Raw genomic sequence first — 15,991 nt, 5'->3', positions numbered from 1 at the left:
TCAGGTTCTGTTAGTTATTATTGTTACAACCACCCATGGTCCCTGGCCTACAGAGAATGGACATGATGTAGGTCTTCAAGGATAATTGTATAGCCTTTCTTAATGCGTTGACTCCAGGGCGCTTTGCTCAGGCTCTCTGAGGCTGGGGGCTGTGGTTAAAGTGATGTGGAGAATATGCACATAAGTTCTTATAATATTTCCATTTCTCTTCAGTCTCCTTTGGTCACAGAATGCAAGAGGACTTATAATACTTTGGACTCATTTACAGGGGCTACCATTGAATACAGGTCTCAATCAGCAGGTCCAACAGACTTTTGTTGCTTCTCCCGAGCACTTGAGCTTGCATAATAAATCCAAGATTCTGGGCGAGTACACCCATGTAAATAAATTTGTACTGATGGCCTTATGTTTTATCCCACTTCATCTTACAACCTTTTATAATCTTCTCTACTTTGGCCTTGTGACTCTCAGGAGAGTGGCTACAAGCTCTAGCCCTGCCTTGCTCTGGCTATAGGAGATTAGGTTATGGACGTTTACAATATGACTTCGTGGGGAACATCTTTATCTGGGTGAAAGGACCAATGCCTACATATCTGACCTGTGACCAGGTATGCCTCTCACAGGAAACTTATTTATATTGGAATTATTTATATTGGAAGAGGTCTTTGTTCCTCTGCCTTGTGTTAAATTTATTCCTGTTAAGAAAGGCACTCTCCCCAAATATGCAAGAATAACTTTTACACTTTTTCCTTCCAATGCTTGTTGACTGGCTTTGCAGAAATAAAGTTTGAAAATAAAAATAAATAAATAAATAAAAAAGATAACCACTCTCTAGGGGAGCCTTGTCCAGGATAAAAGTCAGGGCAGGGATATCAGCCAAGTGAGACACAGAGGGGGCAACACAAACAATATGGAAAACACGAAATGACAGAAGTTTATGACTTATAAGCCCATGAAGGAAGAGGAGATGCAGTTAGGGCCAATAGGAAGGTCACAGCGACAGTGTGCAGAGCCAGCAAGTGCTGAGAAAGACAGAGAGGGGCCTTTGGGCTCAGGGTCCGGGACATTACTCAAGCAGGTTTTCCATGGGGATCTCTAACAGCTGGGCTTAGAGCAAGCAGGTGCCCATCCCAAGGGTTCACACCATGACCAAGAGATGGTCACTGTGCACGTATGCACAGGCCATGTGGCATGTGGGTGTCACTGGAATGAGTCAGGTTTATGGAGTTAACGTTCAGAGGGAGGTGCTCACCAGCAGCGGATTGTATTAAAGATATCTGGACTGACCATACTGACGAACTGGGAGGAGGTGGAGAACAGAAACTATGTCAAGGGTAACTGTGTCCTGCTTCCAGTATGAGAAGGTTGGACCTATATTCACAATGGATGCTGAGGAACATACAATACAGAAATGCACTACACATCCTCAGAATTCACTGCTACACACGCGCTTCTACTCCTGCTGTTGTAAATTGAAAACACCCTGTAGTTCCATCCGTATATAGGCTATCTTCCCCAGAAACAGGTACCACCCCATCTTAGCTATGCTGAGAACTAACTCAAGAGCCGAGACAGGCAATGAGGGGAGGTAGGGTGCGATGTGAGGAGAATCACCTCAGCTTGTGAGCACTGGACACAGGTGCTGTCACTGAAAGACTTTTCTTCTAACAGTGAGGGTGAGATTCCCTAACACAGCAAAGGAAATTCCGGGAGGATGGGGGTCAGGGAGACAGGGGTTACAAAGTTCTCAGCACTCCTCCTTGTAGCGGCCTACATCTTCCCCATCTCAGCCTGACGTGGGGATGAGCCCTGGCAGAATCCAGCACCAAACTGGGGCTACACTTTTACATCCTCACCATCAATCCCAGGACTTGGTTTTCATCCTGATCTCCTCCACAAAGAAAAGATTGACCCTTTCAACTTGCCCTGGAGGTTTCCTTATTTTCCTTGTGTATATGTTTGGTTGGCTTTAATATCTACTTTCCCTATGCTGATTTTCAGGTCATCTAGAAGAAACCAGTTCGTACTACAATCTTTATACCACTATTGTCTTGACAAATTCTAATTGCCACAGACCCTGGATCTCCCCATCGCTGTCCCATGACCCTCACTTTATCCTCAACCACCAGTGATGATCTTCTGAATATCACTGCATTTCATGTATCACTGTTGAGCCATTATCCCAGGAAGGAGAGGATTCCTTCTATATTAAATTTTAAAATAACCCAATTCCATAATTCCATTTTTGTGGGTTTAATACCTGCATTCACTCCAGATACCATTTATCAAAAGAATCCTCACAGACAACAGAATCATCAAAAGGTAATAGAAGTGAACTTCAATGAAGGAACTATTTACAAAGGCATGGGGGAGGGGAATGGAAACCTGAAGCTGCCCTCCACTGTCTGAAGTCTGACTTTGAGGTTATCTCCATGATGAAGAGCTTGGACATTATGAGTTAGGTGATGGAGAGAGGGGGAGTGATTTTCAAGGGATACATAATTATAAATAGAGCTGCAATAAACATTCTGGTGCAAATGTCTTTGTAGTAAAATGATTTTTGTTCTTCTAGGTAGATACCTAGTAATGGAGTTGAGACATCATATGGAAGATCAACTTTCAGATCTTTGAGAATTCTCCTTATAATGGAATTGAAATACATTCTTCTTAGTAAAGTATTGCAATAATGGAAAATTGAACGTCCAATGTATGCAAAACTAACTGGAACAAATTCATAAACCATTACATGCTCACATGAACAATAAAACACAAATATAGTCTAGTACGGGGGCAGGGAAGAAGTGGGGAGAAGGCAGGACAATTGACAGAAGGAGGGAGGGTATGTGGACATCTCACCTAATGGGCACAATATGTGGTCGGATATCATGGCCCCTGGGTGAGGGGTTCTTTTATGACTTGAACTTTCTTTGGAAGTGAGAACAATGTAATATAAAAATTTTTAACCACATACTTACCTGGCAGGGGAGATACAATGATCACGAAGGTGGTTTTCCCAGGGCGAGGCTTATCCATTGACCCCTGCGATTTCCCCAAATGTGGGAAACTCGACTGCATAATTTGTGGTAGTGGGGGACTGTGTTAGCGCTTTCCCCGATTAAAAAAAATAAATAAATAAAAAAATAAAAATTTTTAGCCACATATTATTTTGAAATAAAAAATAAAATAAAGAGATTAACACAATCATATTTGCACGTAATAAATGTAACTTTGGGTCCAGTAACCAGACATATCTATAAAGAAGTCTGGTTGAGAAAGGAAGATAAAAATCAAATCGTAGCTAGAAGTGATTAAAGATGGAGAAGGATTTATTGAATGTCTAAAGAGACTATAGTGTGTCAGTTAATGGGAAAGAGCTGGTGTTGAGGCAGATATTGGAGAGAAAATTCTGTAGCTGAAAGAATCGGTGATCAATACAACTAAGATGACAGTCGAACCTAAGGATGAGGGCATACTGGGTGCAGGTGCACTTTGCTTCTGAGTCTTGTGAGAAACAGAACAGAAAGTAGGCCGGTTCCTGGAAATGATGTCCAAGGGAAAATATTGAGGAAATAGTTCCTATGGGTTTAAATTTCTCCATGAAGGGGGAAGTGATACCCAGGTTACCAGGAGAGTTTTAATGTAGAGATTTGTGGTGAGTTTGTGAGGAGTGGCAAAGATTTGAATACACTGGCATGAGTCATGGGAAAGACAGGACCACTCAGGATTGTTGGGAGTCCAAATGAAATGCAGAATCATGAATTACAGCTCCTGCCTTGTGTGATTTCTTCACTATACCTTGGCTATTAGGAAACAGGGAGTGAAAATATGGGTAGCTTGTCGTAGGGTTCAGACTTTGCCGGAAGGGTGACTGGCCATGGAGTTTAGACTGCGGAGGGATGAGAATGCTAGACCTGGGCTGGTGACCTGGCACACAACACAGGTTTAGATGCTACAAATTACTGTTATATCAAAGAGCAGGTAGACACAAAATGAATCAGCTGCAACAAGCAGCATTTGGCAATTAAACAACATTAGCACAATAGTGTTAAAGACAATCCCGACTTGCATCCACTTAACTATTTGGCTTCCTCTAACCTGAATCTCTTTTTCTCTCAGCATGATAAATGTCCCTTGACTCCCTCTTCCCAACTCCCATAAACTTTTGTTTATTGGCTCCACACAAGCAATGCTCTCTTTGTCTCACCTCTTACCTCCAGGATAACTTGCATGTTACCCGCCCCAATACTGGCCACATTAGAAACCCAGTTATCAATTAAGCCTGTGGTATTATGTTCCTCACTTTCTAGTCAGGAAACCACACCATTAAGGTCCAAGTAACCGTGTGCTTCCACGGCACATGAGCATGCCCCCCATAACCGGTTCCTTAGTATCATCTACACTTTTCTTCAGATCCTCCTTCAAAAAGCTCAGTGTCCACCACAGCAATAACCCCTCAACCACTCCCACCCGCCCTCACTCACCTGTGTGATACTCTGTTCACTGAACACTTTTTCTGAGACATGATTAAACCACTATTTTCGGTAATACATACCTATCTTTGTCCTGCTTTAACAGATATGGAAGACCAATCTTGTTTAATCCTCTCAACCTTCCTAATGCTTTGAGCCTTTAATACAGATCCTGTGGGTCACGACCTACAGGTTGAGAACTGCTGCTCTAAGTGATATAAAAGTCACAATGAGAGAGAAGGTGTGAGCTACAATATAATTCCATGTAGGCCAAGAGATGGGAAGCAGCCCATCTTCTCAAACTGCCTCAGGCAGGGAAGAGGGTGTGGCAGGACATAATATCCATTCCTTGACAACAGCTCCAGGGCACTGGTCACCTTTTGGAGGCCAAAAGAAGCAACTAGGAAGAAGTGAACTCCTACCGTTCCTGACTAAGCACACACTCTAGGTTCCCCAAAACCTCTGCCCCCAAGACAGCACAGAGAAAAGACATTACTCTTAGGAGAATATTTATTGGGAACAATCTTTTGATTCTTATTTTAAGGGAGTGAATTTTCCTCTCAGGAAGTGCAGGGAAGCAGAGAGACCCTGCAATCTCAGCAGTGTAAGGGGGCCGGAAGGCGCCTGGCCAACTTGAAACCTACATGGGGTCATGGATGGGGCACAGGCTCCCTGTTGGCCATGGGTGGGGAATGGTCATGACGCAATTGGGGCCTGCCCTTTCTAGAGAATCTTCTTGCCCCTTCTGTTTTATTCTGCATTTAGAAATTCACTGCCAACAACTAATGTGATTTCAGTAGGAGGCCATCCCTTCAGTGACAGGGATGGGGAAGATATGTGTTCCTACACATGTCCTCATGCATCTTGTCTATGTTTCCATGAGAGGTGCACAGAAGAGTCTGCCTGCCATTCTTAAGTGTAAGTTCTCTGTTTTCTCATGCTTGGTATAAAATGGAGATTGTCTTAGGGCTCTCTGTCCTTCCTTTCACCACACGTAAGGAGGAAGGAGGGGGATAATCCAAATTGGCAAGTGAATTTGTTGTCCCAAACTGTTCTACATGACTAGCTTTAAAGCTTCTTCTAGCTGGGAGCTTGGAAATCCCACCTTCAGAATTTGGTGTTCCCATGTGTTCCAGTTGATTCAGAAGTAAGCTCACTTTTGAGGGTCGTGAATTATTTTGATTTCCTAGGCCTTTCACAGAGTTAGACCCACCCAGACCCTTACCTGAAGACCTCTCTAGATCACTCAACAGATGATCTGTTCGGCCATACCTCAGGCTAAGCTTCCGATCCTTCTGAGTAATCCTTGTTAAGTGAAGCATTTCTCAGCATCTCTCTTTGATGCTTCCAGTTTGGCTGACTCCAAAATTCTTTTGTGATGCTGCTGCCCTGTTTTCTTCAGAATCTCAGTGCTGACAGAAAAATCTCCAGAAGGATGGGGGTTAGAATACAACCTTGGAGCACTGGCTGGGGAATGTTGCCAAACGGAGGACAAAAGTCTTCCAGGGATTTCTTCATCACAGAGTGTAAACCCCACATAATTGCTGTTCTTTCTGTGACACATTCCAGATCAGGTGGGAAATGTCAGATGGCATAACACACTGTGCCTCATTCTGGAGTTTTTGAAAACATGCTCCCCAGAACTTAATCTTGTATAGGGAAACAGGTGATAGGACTGGGAGCAGGAATTAAAATTGGGCCTGAGACTGGACCTGAATGAGGGTTAAGGACTGGAGACTAGGCAGGGTTTAACACATGGAGAGAGGTTAGAGACGGTTAATTAGTGGGGATTCTTCAGCTGTGAATGTATTGGAGCTTGAAGAACAAAGATGTTGAGGAACAGCCACCTGGGACAAGCACAACAAAGGGCAGGGACTCACTCTGAAGTGACAGGAGATGCCAAAAGAGCTAGATGTATTTTGCTCTGTGTCATCCTCAAAGGTCTTAGGACACAGGAGCTGCTGTCCATGTGTGGGTCTCTGCTTTGCCTCTGCTGGTTCACAAAGGAAGGGGATCTGCTGAGTTATACTTGCTGGCAAATGATACTAACATTGTCCATGAAAACTTGACAACATTCTGCCATGTATGCTGTGCACCCAAGTTTTTGGCCCAAACATTCTGTAAAACACAACCCAGCTCTAGGCCAGAAGAGACACATGTGGGGAGGGCTAACACTCCTCTGTAAACATGCAGATTGTGCCACTCTTCCACAGCCACCCACTCTGTCAAGGCTGTCTCTTCCCTTGATCCCGGGAGCCATTCGCTCCTCACCACTTCAGAGGCCACAAACAAGTTTCCCACACGTGGCCACTGGGGCAGGAGATTCTGAACTGCTCAATCCAATGGCAGCCATGATGGTCCCTGAGGCCAGCACAGGGTTCACAAAACCCTCTGTGCAGAGCTCAAAACCCTCTTTGCACAGGGCACTCAAACCCTCTGTGCAGGGCTCCAAACCCTCTTTGCACAGGGCACCCAAACCCTCTGTGCAGGGCTCCCAACCCCCTATGGGCAGCCACACCTTGGACTACAGATTCCACCCCAGAAGTTCAGGGCCTGCCTAGCCAGCCACACCACAGCCCCCTCCCTTGGGAGGCCACACTGGCTCACTCCCACCACATCTTGGATTCTCCTAGACTGGAGCACTACAAACTCAGTAGACCCAAGAAGGAAAGCACAACAGCTCCTGGAGGCCCATTGGACACCCCGACTCCAAAGCTGTATTACCCACATATGATGCACATTCTTGTTTAACCCTCAAAAATTGGGGCAAAAAGTTGCACATTATACATGGCAATTTTGGTACTCGGGAGTCTGGCCTAAGTTGCTTTGGGAAAGAACCTGTTTTCTTTGCCTTTTCCTTCCACATCATGAAATCACTGTGGTTTTAAACTTGTCTCTCCAAGAGGGCCAGAACATTAACTTGGGCAGGGAGAGGTTAACAGATGTTACAAGGTTGGTTGCAGGGTGTCCCACAAATGAAGCCTTAGAAGGTGAAGGGGAATAAACTCCAAAGGAGGAAGCTCCCGCAGGAGAATTATGACATTGCTTGGAGGGTCAGTGCCTCTGATGGCTGGGACATAGTGGATAGCTCATCATCACCATCAGAACTTATTTAGAACAAGCTTCCTTAGATGGAAGGCCTCAGGTTGAGTCACAGTTAAAGTGCCATCTGCTGGTGATGGAGCAGACAGCCTGTTGGTTCATGATAATAAATGTGGGAATCCGTGGCACCATTTTCTGGGATAAACTTGGTAAGAGATGGACATCTCTGGAAAAAGCAGAGTTCAAAATAACTTGACAGTGTTCAGAGAGAAAGTCACCTCTGATTACAGAACAACATCTGCTCTCTGAGTGTCCCATGTTGGGAGGGGAAGAGAGGCAAGAGGCTGGGGTGCGGAATGTCTTCTGGGAATGTGGAATCCAAGGGAGGAACAGGCATTGGGAGCAGAGAGTGACTGAGTGGTGAGGGTGAAGTTGAGTCACATAATGGGGTCCTCAGGTCAGGAGAGAAAATGGAGGGTGGAGGTGAAGAAGGTTCAGACAGACAGGCAGGCCTTAGTTCTTCTCGAGTGCTTCCCAGGAGTACAGAGGATAGAGTGAAGGAGTATTGTCTGGATACACAGCTGATGAATGTGGATGGTACCATGGTGCTAGCGTGGGGGCTACAGAAGTCAGGGGGCACAAAGCTGTGGCTAGGACCAGGGCAAGAAAAGGGGAGCGTTCTGGTCTAGCAGGGAGGGGCCACCTGAAGCCTGCTCCCCCTCACCTCACCCCACACTCCGTCGCTTAACCCCACTCACATCCCCTTGCAACGACTATCCGCTCCTATGATCATGGCAGGATGCACTAAATCCATGAAATGTATAGAGCACGCTTTCCAAAGGGTCCAGAGAACACATGGAAAGACTCATCACCTTTTCAGAGTAGAATTCAGCTTCCCTCACTCTTCTGCTTCTCTTTAGGTAACTCTCCGAAACGGGCAAACCTGGAGAGTAAGTGATATGTAAGGAAGATAGGAGCACAGGGATTATACTGGAGTCCCTTTAGGGGAGAACCTTGGGTTATTAAACTCTGATTGCACAACATTAGCCGATAAGTTGAAATGATCAGCAGTAATATTAACAGATTCAAGTCTGTGTGGTTTCATTTCTGAAGTACATTATCCCACATGCTGCTCAAAACCACCACGTAAAGCTCAGACATCAGTGGTTACTTCAAAGAGGAAACTGAGCACCCAGGAAGTCAAAGTGCTGATACAGTCAGGAGACAGAAGTGCTGACTCCAAACCAACCTGTAGTCTTTCCTGGACATCTCCCTTGGCCACCTATTGGGGATTACCCAGGGCCCAGGTCAGTCACTTGTTCCTGCCCACAGATGGGCAAAACGGAGACCCTGAGAAGTGTCTCCTTGCTTAATATCTTGCTAGGAGCCTTCCTTGAAGGGTTCTTTTTTCACAGAGAGACCGTATCTAGCAACTGACATCCCCTGCTAGCAAGGACCTGGCGCCTCACGGAAGTAACAGGAAGGTTCACCACTGGGAAGCTCGGTCAAATACACAGAACCTTACCTTTCAATGTTCCACCTTCCTTTCCCCTCTTGGCTCTGCCCTGATGCTGCTGAGAACAAAAAGAAAGGAATGAGAAGCTGAGACTCGCTTCTCTCACACCTCTTCCCTAACAGGCTCAGACGCTTGTTATCCAAGAATAACATTCCTCTCCATTTTGACAAATAGAAAGGTGTTCCTCTTATCCATTTTTAAAAGTGATAGAATATTTCCCATTTTCCTTCTTTGAGAAAATCAAAGGAGGATTTTGTTGTAGAATCTCCTCCCGGTGTTCCCAGAAGTCCTCTGCTCAAGGAGAGCACAGAATCAGAAACCAACAGTCACATCTGCTCCCTCAGAGGACCCTGTATTCTGAGGACAGAGTTTGGATGGTCTGGACACTGCTCTCCTGAGCAGTTCCACATGAAGCAAGGGTTGGCTGAATGATACCTAATATGGGAAAATGACAACCGAGTGTCATTTTCTCAATATGCCAATCCAGAATCACGAAGTAACGTGTTTGGGGATTTATCCAAGAAGCCCCCGCCACACCCAGATAGGCAGCCTGTGAGCCTAAAGTGGAAGCCTTCATGCTCCTGAACCCTAGCCCTGCCCAACCTCTCCCCCTGGAGGAGTGATGTTCTATCACTCTCCAAGCCAATCAGACTCATTTAGAAATGTGGGAACAGGCATGGGAAACACGAATAGGGAATCTCTCTTGTGTGGTCCTTACCTTTTGGACGTCTGAGCTTTCCCACAAGGTTGGTGAAACTGCTTTCAACACAAGGTAGCAGAGGTACAAAAGGAACAATCTGAAACAGAAGCAGAACTCAGCCAGGGCTCAGTATGGTTGTTCAGAAAACTGAAACTCTTCTGCACTGTGTGGAGAGTGGGACTGCCTGAAGCAACTGAGTGCTGAGGGTGTCCAGGCTTGGCTGTAGCCCCAGGCCTGCATCACACAGCACAGGAGAGTCACAAAGGGGTTTTGAGGGTGGGGAGGGGACATCAGGAGGAGGGCAGCCACAGCCCCCACCCACCATCCCAGCAAATCCTTTGCCCCTTTTGGGACTTCTGGGTCCCTGTTCCCTCCCCTGCTATCACATTTTACATCTTTGCCTCAGAAAAATGTTCCACTTATTTAATATGTAACCCAGCTATTACCTGAGTCCCCCTTTGCTTTGTGCAGCCTTTGACTTGGACCTTCGAAGTCTGAAAGAGCTGGAATTTCTGCTTCTACCCAGACATTTATACTTTCAGGATTACACAGATCCTCAAATTTGTCCTATCTACAGAAATTTTTTGCCTTACTCTAACCTAGATATAAAACCTAAAGTTCTATTACAATTAGTCTTATGTTGAATAGTACATGTTTTCAAGTCATCCTTTATTGTTTTCAATCAGAGCTGACTCAAATAAAACTAATAATATTATTCAACATTTCGATACTAAAATAAATAAAAAAACACTTCAAGTGATATTGGAGGTAAATTTAGAGCACTTATATATCTAACATTAGTGAAGCTTAAACTCCACAAGTTAAGGGGCCATCCTTTCCTTAACACGCCCTGTCAGGTTTCTCAATAGACCGAAAAGGAAAGAATTTTAGAAATGCTTCCTTCAAGACATCCTTCTTGACATCCTCTCTACACACACATACACACACATGCTTTGATGAATTAGTCCAATATTTTGAAATTTAGCAATCAATTCTCCCCTATTACGGCCATCTTCCATTCATTGTATTGACCACACTTTTTTTTTTTTCTAACTGTACCTAAGAAACAGATAGTCCCAGGCCTCTACATTAATTTCCTTACAGGTCTGTGGCTCCTCCAAGGCAGGCATAGCTCACAGTGCGATAAACTGTTCACTCTCTCAGCCTATGGGGGCAAGAAGGACCTAGGAGTGTCAAAGCCTTCAGGCAGAATCTGGTCTTGAGCAGCCTTACCTGAGTCTTCCATGGGCCATGTGAATTTAACCTTTCCTATATGCAGTCTCTTCGTGTCAGGTGTTTACACTTCCTATATTCCTCCAGCTTTTTCCTAAGCCATCATTACAAACTCTTTCTCAGGTGATAGCTGTCCTCTGAACTGTCTCCCAACTTCTCATGTCTCTCTGAAACTCTGCAGCCCTTCACTTGCCAAGAGCTTCCACTCTCTCCTCCCTTTGATATGCATCCTCAATGAAGTTTTCCTTTAAAAATATTTCCTTCTGGAAACTAGGAGGCACAGACATCTGTAGATTTGGGGCTCTGCCCTTGACTTCATAATGCAGTTTTAGCAGTAAGTCCTACATAGTTCAAGATCTATGCAAATGCGAAATGCTTCTCCTACCCCCAACATGTGTGACTGCCAAGTGGCCTATGGATCAAATTGGATACTGTGGGGTATAACTGCTCCCACACATCGCGTTCCTGGCATTATACTGCCTCACAGATGGGCACTAGTTGGCTATTCATGAAACCAAAAAGGGGACGTAAAAACGAAAATTTCAATAATTGTGGAATTATTGCGCTATTTATTATACTCATATCATGGAATATAATACATTTTCTTGTTTTTATAGGCAGAGTTACTCACCCAGGCCGGAGTCAAGTGGTACAATCATAGCTCACTGTAACATTAGACTCCTGGGTTCAAGAGATCCTCCTGCCTCAGCCTCCAAACTATCTGGACTACAGTCATGCATCGCCTCTAATTTTTGTAAAGGCAGGGTCTTGCTATGTTGATCTGACTGGGTTTGAACTTATATCCTCAAACAATTCTTCTACCTTAGCCTCCCAAGACATTACAGGCAGGAACTAGGTGCACCTGGACTTGAATATTATATTCAATGAGATAATGAGAATATTTAAATTTTTTCAGTGTACTATGACACAAAATACAAAATTATATGAAAAACCTGATATTGTTGCTTTTTTTTTTTTTGGTTTCTTCCTTTCCCATATTTTATTACATTTATGTATTTTTAAGAAAAATCATAAAGACAACATATGTACAAACATTTTACGAAAGAAAACATGGTTAACACGGACTGCAGAAAGGAAAGCTGAAGGATAGATACTGAGTTTCTGGGATAGCGTCCTTAAACAAAGACATCTAAAATGTGTTTTGGTAAGAGGGACTTTATGTAACAAATGCCATCAAGTGTAACCTAATTCTTTGTGCCCTCAATGAATCTCAAACAAAAAAAATTAACAAATAAATAAAAAATAAAATGTGTTCGGCAGCTGAAGCAGGCTTCTTTCCTGGTGACAAGTGGATGTGGTCAGTAATGCAAAGGATAGTAAATGAGGGCAGGACCCAGGCCCAGTTAGCCAACTCCTCATCAGTAAGGCGACGATGTAACTGGAGCTCATCAAGCAATAGTCAAAGCGCTGTATCCCATCTAAACTGACTTAGGCCTTCAAACTCTACTCCCTCACTTGGAAATGATGCTCGGCTGTCATACAGACACTTGCTTCTTTACACAGAACTCTGGGCCATTCTTTCCTTAACACGCCCTGTCAGGTTTCTCAATAGACCGGAAAGGAAGGAATTTTAGAAATGCTTCCTTCAAGACAGAAGTCAGAAAGAGAGGCGACCCTGAGACCAGGATCTATTAAACTTGGTGTGTGCGCAAAGGGGCGCAGGGGGAAGGCAGGAGCATGGAAGAAATGACCCCATTAGGCCAGGCCTGGAAGATGTGAGGATCCTGTATCCCACCCCATTCACTGCCCCGCCTGGTACTTACAAACTCGGTTCCTTCCTCAACTCCCCCAGTTCCTTGATCTCCACTTTCTTGTACTTCCCCGACTTCCTCGGGTTGGAGATGACCAGGACGACCATGCCCGAGACCTCGGCCAGCAGGACCACCACGAAGTCAGCGCGATGAGGCCGACGGTGAGGCGCTTCATGGAGAACTGCAGGGGCTTCTCCTCCAGGTAGCAGATGAGCGTCAGCTCCACCTCCAGGGGCTCTCCTCGCTTGCTCAAGTCCAGGCTGCGGCTGCCCTGGAACAGCGACTTGCCCTTGACGTCCCTCTTGAAGTAGTAGGCCTGGTCGCCATATCCACGTCGCAGGGGCTCTTCTTGGACGCCTTCTGCCCCAGCTTGATCTGCGGCCCTCCCCCCCACCCCCCGAACCAGGGCTGCAGCAGGTAGCTCTGGCGGAAGAGCCGCCACAGCTCGGCGTCCAGGTCTGAGCAGTTGAAGGCACGCGCGGCTGCGCAGTGGGGCAGGTCGATGAGGATGTGGTGCGCGCGCACCAGCTCCTCCCATTGCAGTCCCGAGTCACCTTTGTAGGTGTGGCGCCCGCAGAGTTCACGCACCAGCACAGAGATTTCTGGTTGCACTGGCGCGCTTTGAAGCGCCCCTGGTGGTTGCACTCGGGGTGTAGATCCCGTCGTTGTCCACCAGCGGGGGTGCTCGATGGGCTTCCCCAGCCCACTGCAGTCCCGGGGGCGGCTCATGCACGCCTTGAGCAGCAGGCACTTGGAGGTCAGCGCAGAGCCCAGCAAGAGGCACAGGCAGCGTCCTCCCAGGCAGCTGGGGCTGCACACCATCATCTTGTTGGTGGGGCATGTGCAGTTGTTCTGCGCAGCCACGTGGCGGGTCACCACGGCCAGCAGCAGGCCCAGGGTCATGGCGCAGCTAAGGTCAAGGGAGCGCTGACCGGACGCAGTGGGCCAGCAGACGGGTCCTGGGACTCCACGGGGCTCTGGTGTCCCAGACAGTCTGTGGGCCTCTGCCACCCGGCCACTCCCTCCTGCTCTTATAGGGGGCAGGACCTGCTGGGCTGCTTCCGACCCTGACTTACCCCCTTCTATTTGGGTGACACATGCTGCCCCCCACCCCCTCTGGTCCCACGAATGGACCGGCCAGGGTGCCCAATATTCTTGTTATATCACACACACACAAAGGTAGAAATGAAAATGCTAACCACATGAATGAACATCTTAATTAACTTGATTGTGGTGATTATTTCCCAATGAGGGCATATGTCAAAATGTAAGTTATATATGCTAAATACACACAATTTTTACTTATCAAGTATATATCGCTAAAGCTGGAGAAAATTCAAAGCTGGGGAAACAGTTTACAAAATAAACAACTGATTTTAAAATGGGCAAAAGATTTAAATAAATGCATCATAAAAGATAAGATTCAAATAACAATATTATGCAAAGATAAGATACTCAACCCCATTATTCATTAGGAAACAGCAAATTAAAACTACAATGAGTACCACTGTATACTACTCATATAGCTAAAATGAAAACACTGACATTACTCAGTGTTCACAAGAATGCAGAGTAACTGTAAATCTCACACTTTGCTGGTGGATTTATGTTGGTACAACTATTTTGGAACATTGTTGGACGTATCCCTGCACCCTTTAACAGAACATTTGTAGTTCTAGCTGTGTACCCAAGAAAATTGAGTGTAATGACTACCAAAAGACATGTAAAAACTGTTCATAGCAACTTGACTCATAGCACCCCAAACCAAAAAATATCCTAATAATGAAGAATGGAAACAAAATTTGCAGTTTATTTTCATCGTAGATAGCAATATATATATACATATATATATAGTCATCTAAGTATACAAGTATAATAGAAGATGAGGTCCTTTGTTTCTGAATATATCCATATGATAACCCCTCATGTTTTGGCTCATACTTTAACTCTATCATGAATTTTGTTGAATAAAAGTCTGAATTTTGGGGCAGCGCCTATGTCTCAATGGAGTAGGGCACAGGTCCCCTATGCCGGAGGTGGAGGCTTCAAGTCCAGGCCCGCCAAAAACCACACACACACAAAAAAAAGGAAAATTCTGAATTTTGATAGGTTACCATCTATAATATGTTATTCGAGTGTGTGTGTGTGTGTGTGTGTGTGTGTGTGTAGGTATGTCCCGTGTATAAATTTTTGCATATTCTAGAGGTGGAGCAAGATGGCCAAATAGAACCCTCTAGGAATTGTACCACTGCAACTACACCAAATTCAACAACTATGCACACAGAAAAACACCTTCATAAGAACCAAACAACAGATAAGCATACACAGCACCTAGTTTTATCATCACAACGTAGAAAAGTCACTGAAAAGGTAGAAAAGGTGGTTTGCTTGGGCCACACAACATCACAACCCTCCACTATCCCCCACCAGTGTCAGACTAGTGCTGGGTGGGGAGAGAATCCATGTGCTTGGGGAAAGGAGGGCACAGGACTGTGGGACTTCACATTGGAACTCATGGCCACCCTATCACAGGGGAACACAGCATAGGGCAGAATTCTGCTGGAACCCATGAAGGGAGCATTCAGACCAGCTCCAGAAGGGAATCTTCCACCCCAGCCTTAGGGACCTGTGTTCCAGCTAGCTCCATGAGCCCCTCATGAAAGTGGCCTGAGGCCAGGAATACATGTGAAAGGTAGTCAGGCCACAAGCACTTTGTCCTTGCACAAGTGTTGGTGCTGCTTTAGGCTTAGATACAATGGATGTGGGGTGGCATAGCTGGAACGCCAGTTCTGGTGGCCAAGGGAGTGCTCGCATCACCACTCCCCCAAATGCAGGCAGTGCAGCTCAGGGAGAAGCTGGTCCACTTGGCAAAAGGAAACGGAATGGTACAGGGAACTTTGTTACACAACTCGACTGCCATCTCAGCCACCATAAAATCAAGTGCCACACAGATGCCTGACGTTCCTAATGGAAGACATTAGTTCCTAGATGACATTACTAGATGTAACCCTGGACCACAAGGGAACATGCTTCCCTGAAGGGAAGGACCCAGTCCTGGCTGGATTCACCCCCTTCTCGCTTAAGAGTGCTTGGGCCTTGAATAAACACCAGCAATAGCCAGGCCCCACAGTCTGGTGTGACCAGAGCAATACCACCAGTGGTGGAGGTGGGAAGGGCTGGCATCATCACTCCCCCTACTCCAGGCAGCCCAAAATGGGAATGAGACTCCTTCCATTTGGGGAAAAGTGAAGGAAGAGGG

The 15,991-nt window shown here is 45.7% G+C and overlaps 1 pseudogene; it reads left to right on the top strand.

Annotated features, from left to right (window-relative positions):
* Positions 1 to 2,967: 2,967 nt before the first annotated feature.
* Positions 2,968 to 3,115, top strand: LOC128564180 (uncharacterized; annotated as a pseudogene).
* Positions 3,116 to 15,991: the final 12,876 nt, after the last annotated feature.

The sequence above is a fragment of the Nycticebus coucang genome, chromosome 13 (genome assembly GCF_027406575.1).
Source record: "Nycticebus coucang isolate mNycCou1 chromosome 13, mNycCou1.pri, whole genome shotgun sequence".
Taxonomy (NCBI): domain Eukaryota; kingdom Metazoa; phylum Chordata; class Mammalia; order Primates; family Lorisidae; genus Nycticebus; species Nycticebus coucang.
This window is presented reverse-complemented; position numbering and strand designations above follow the sequence as displayed.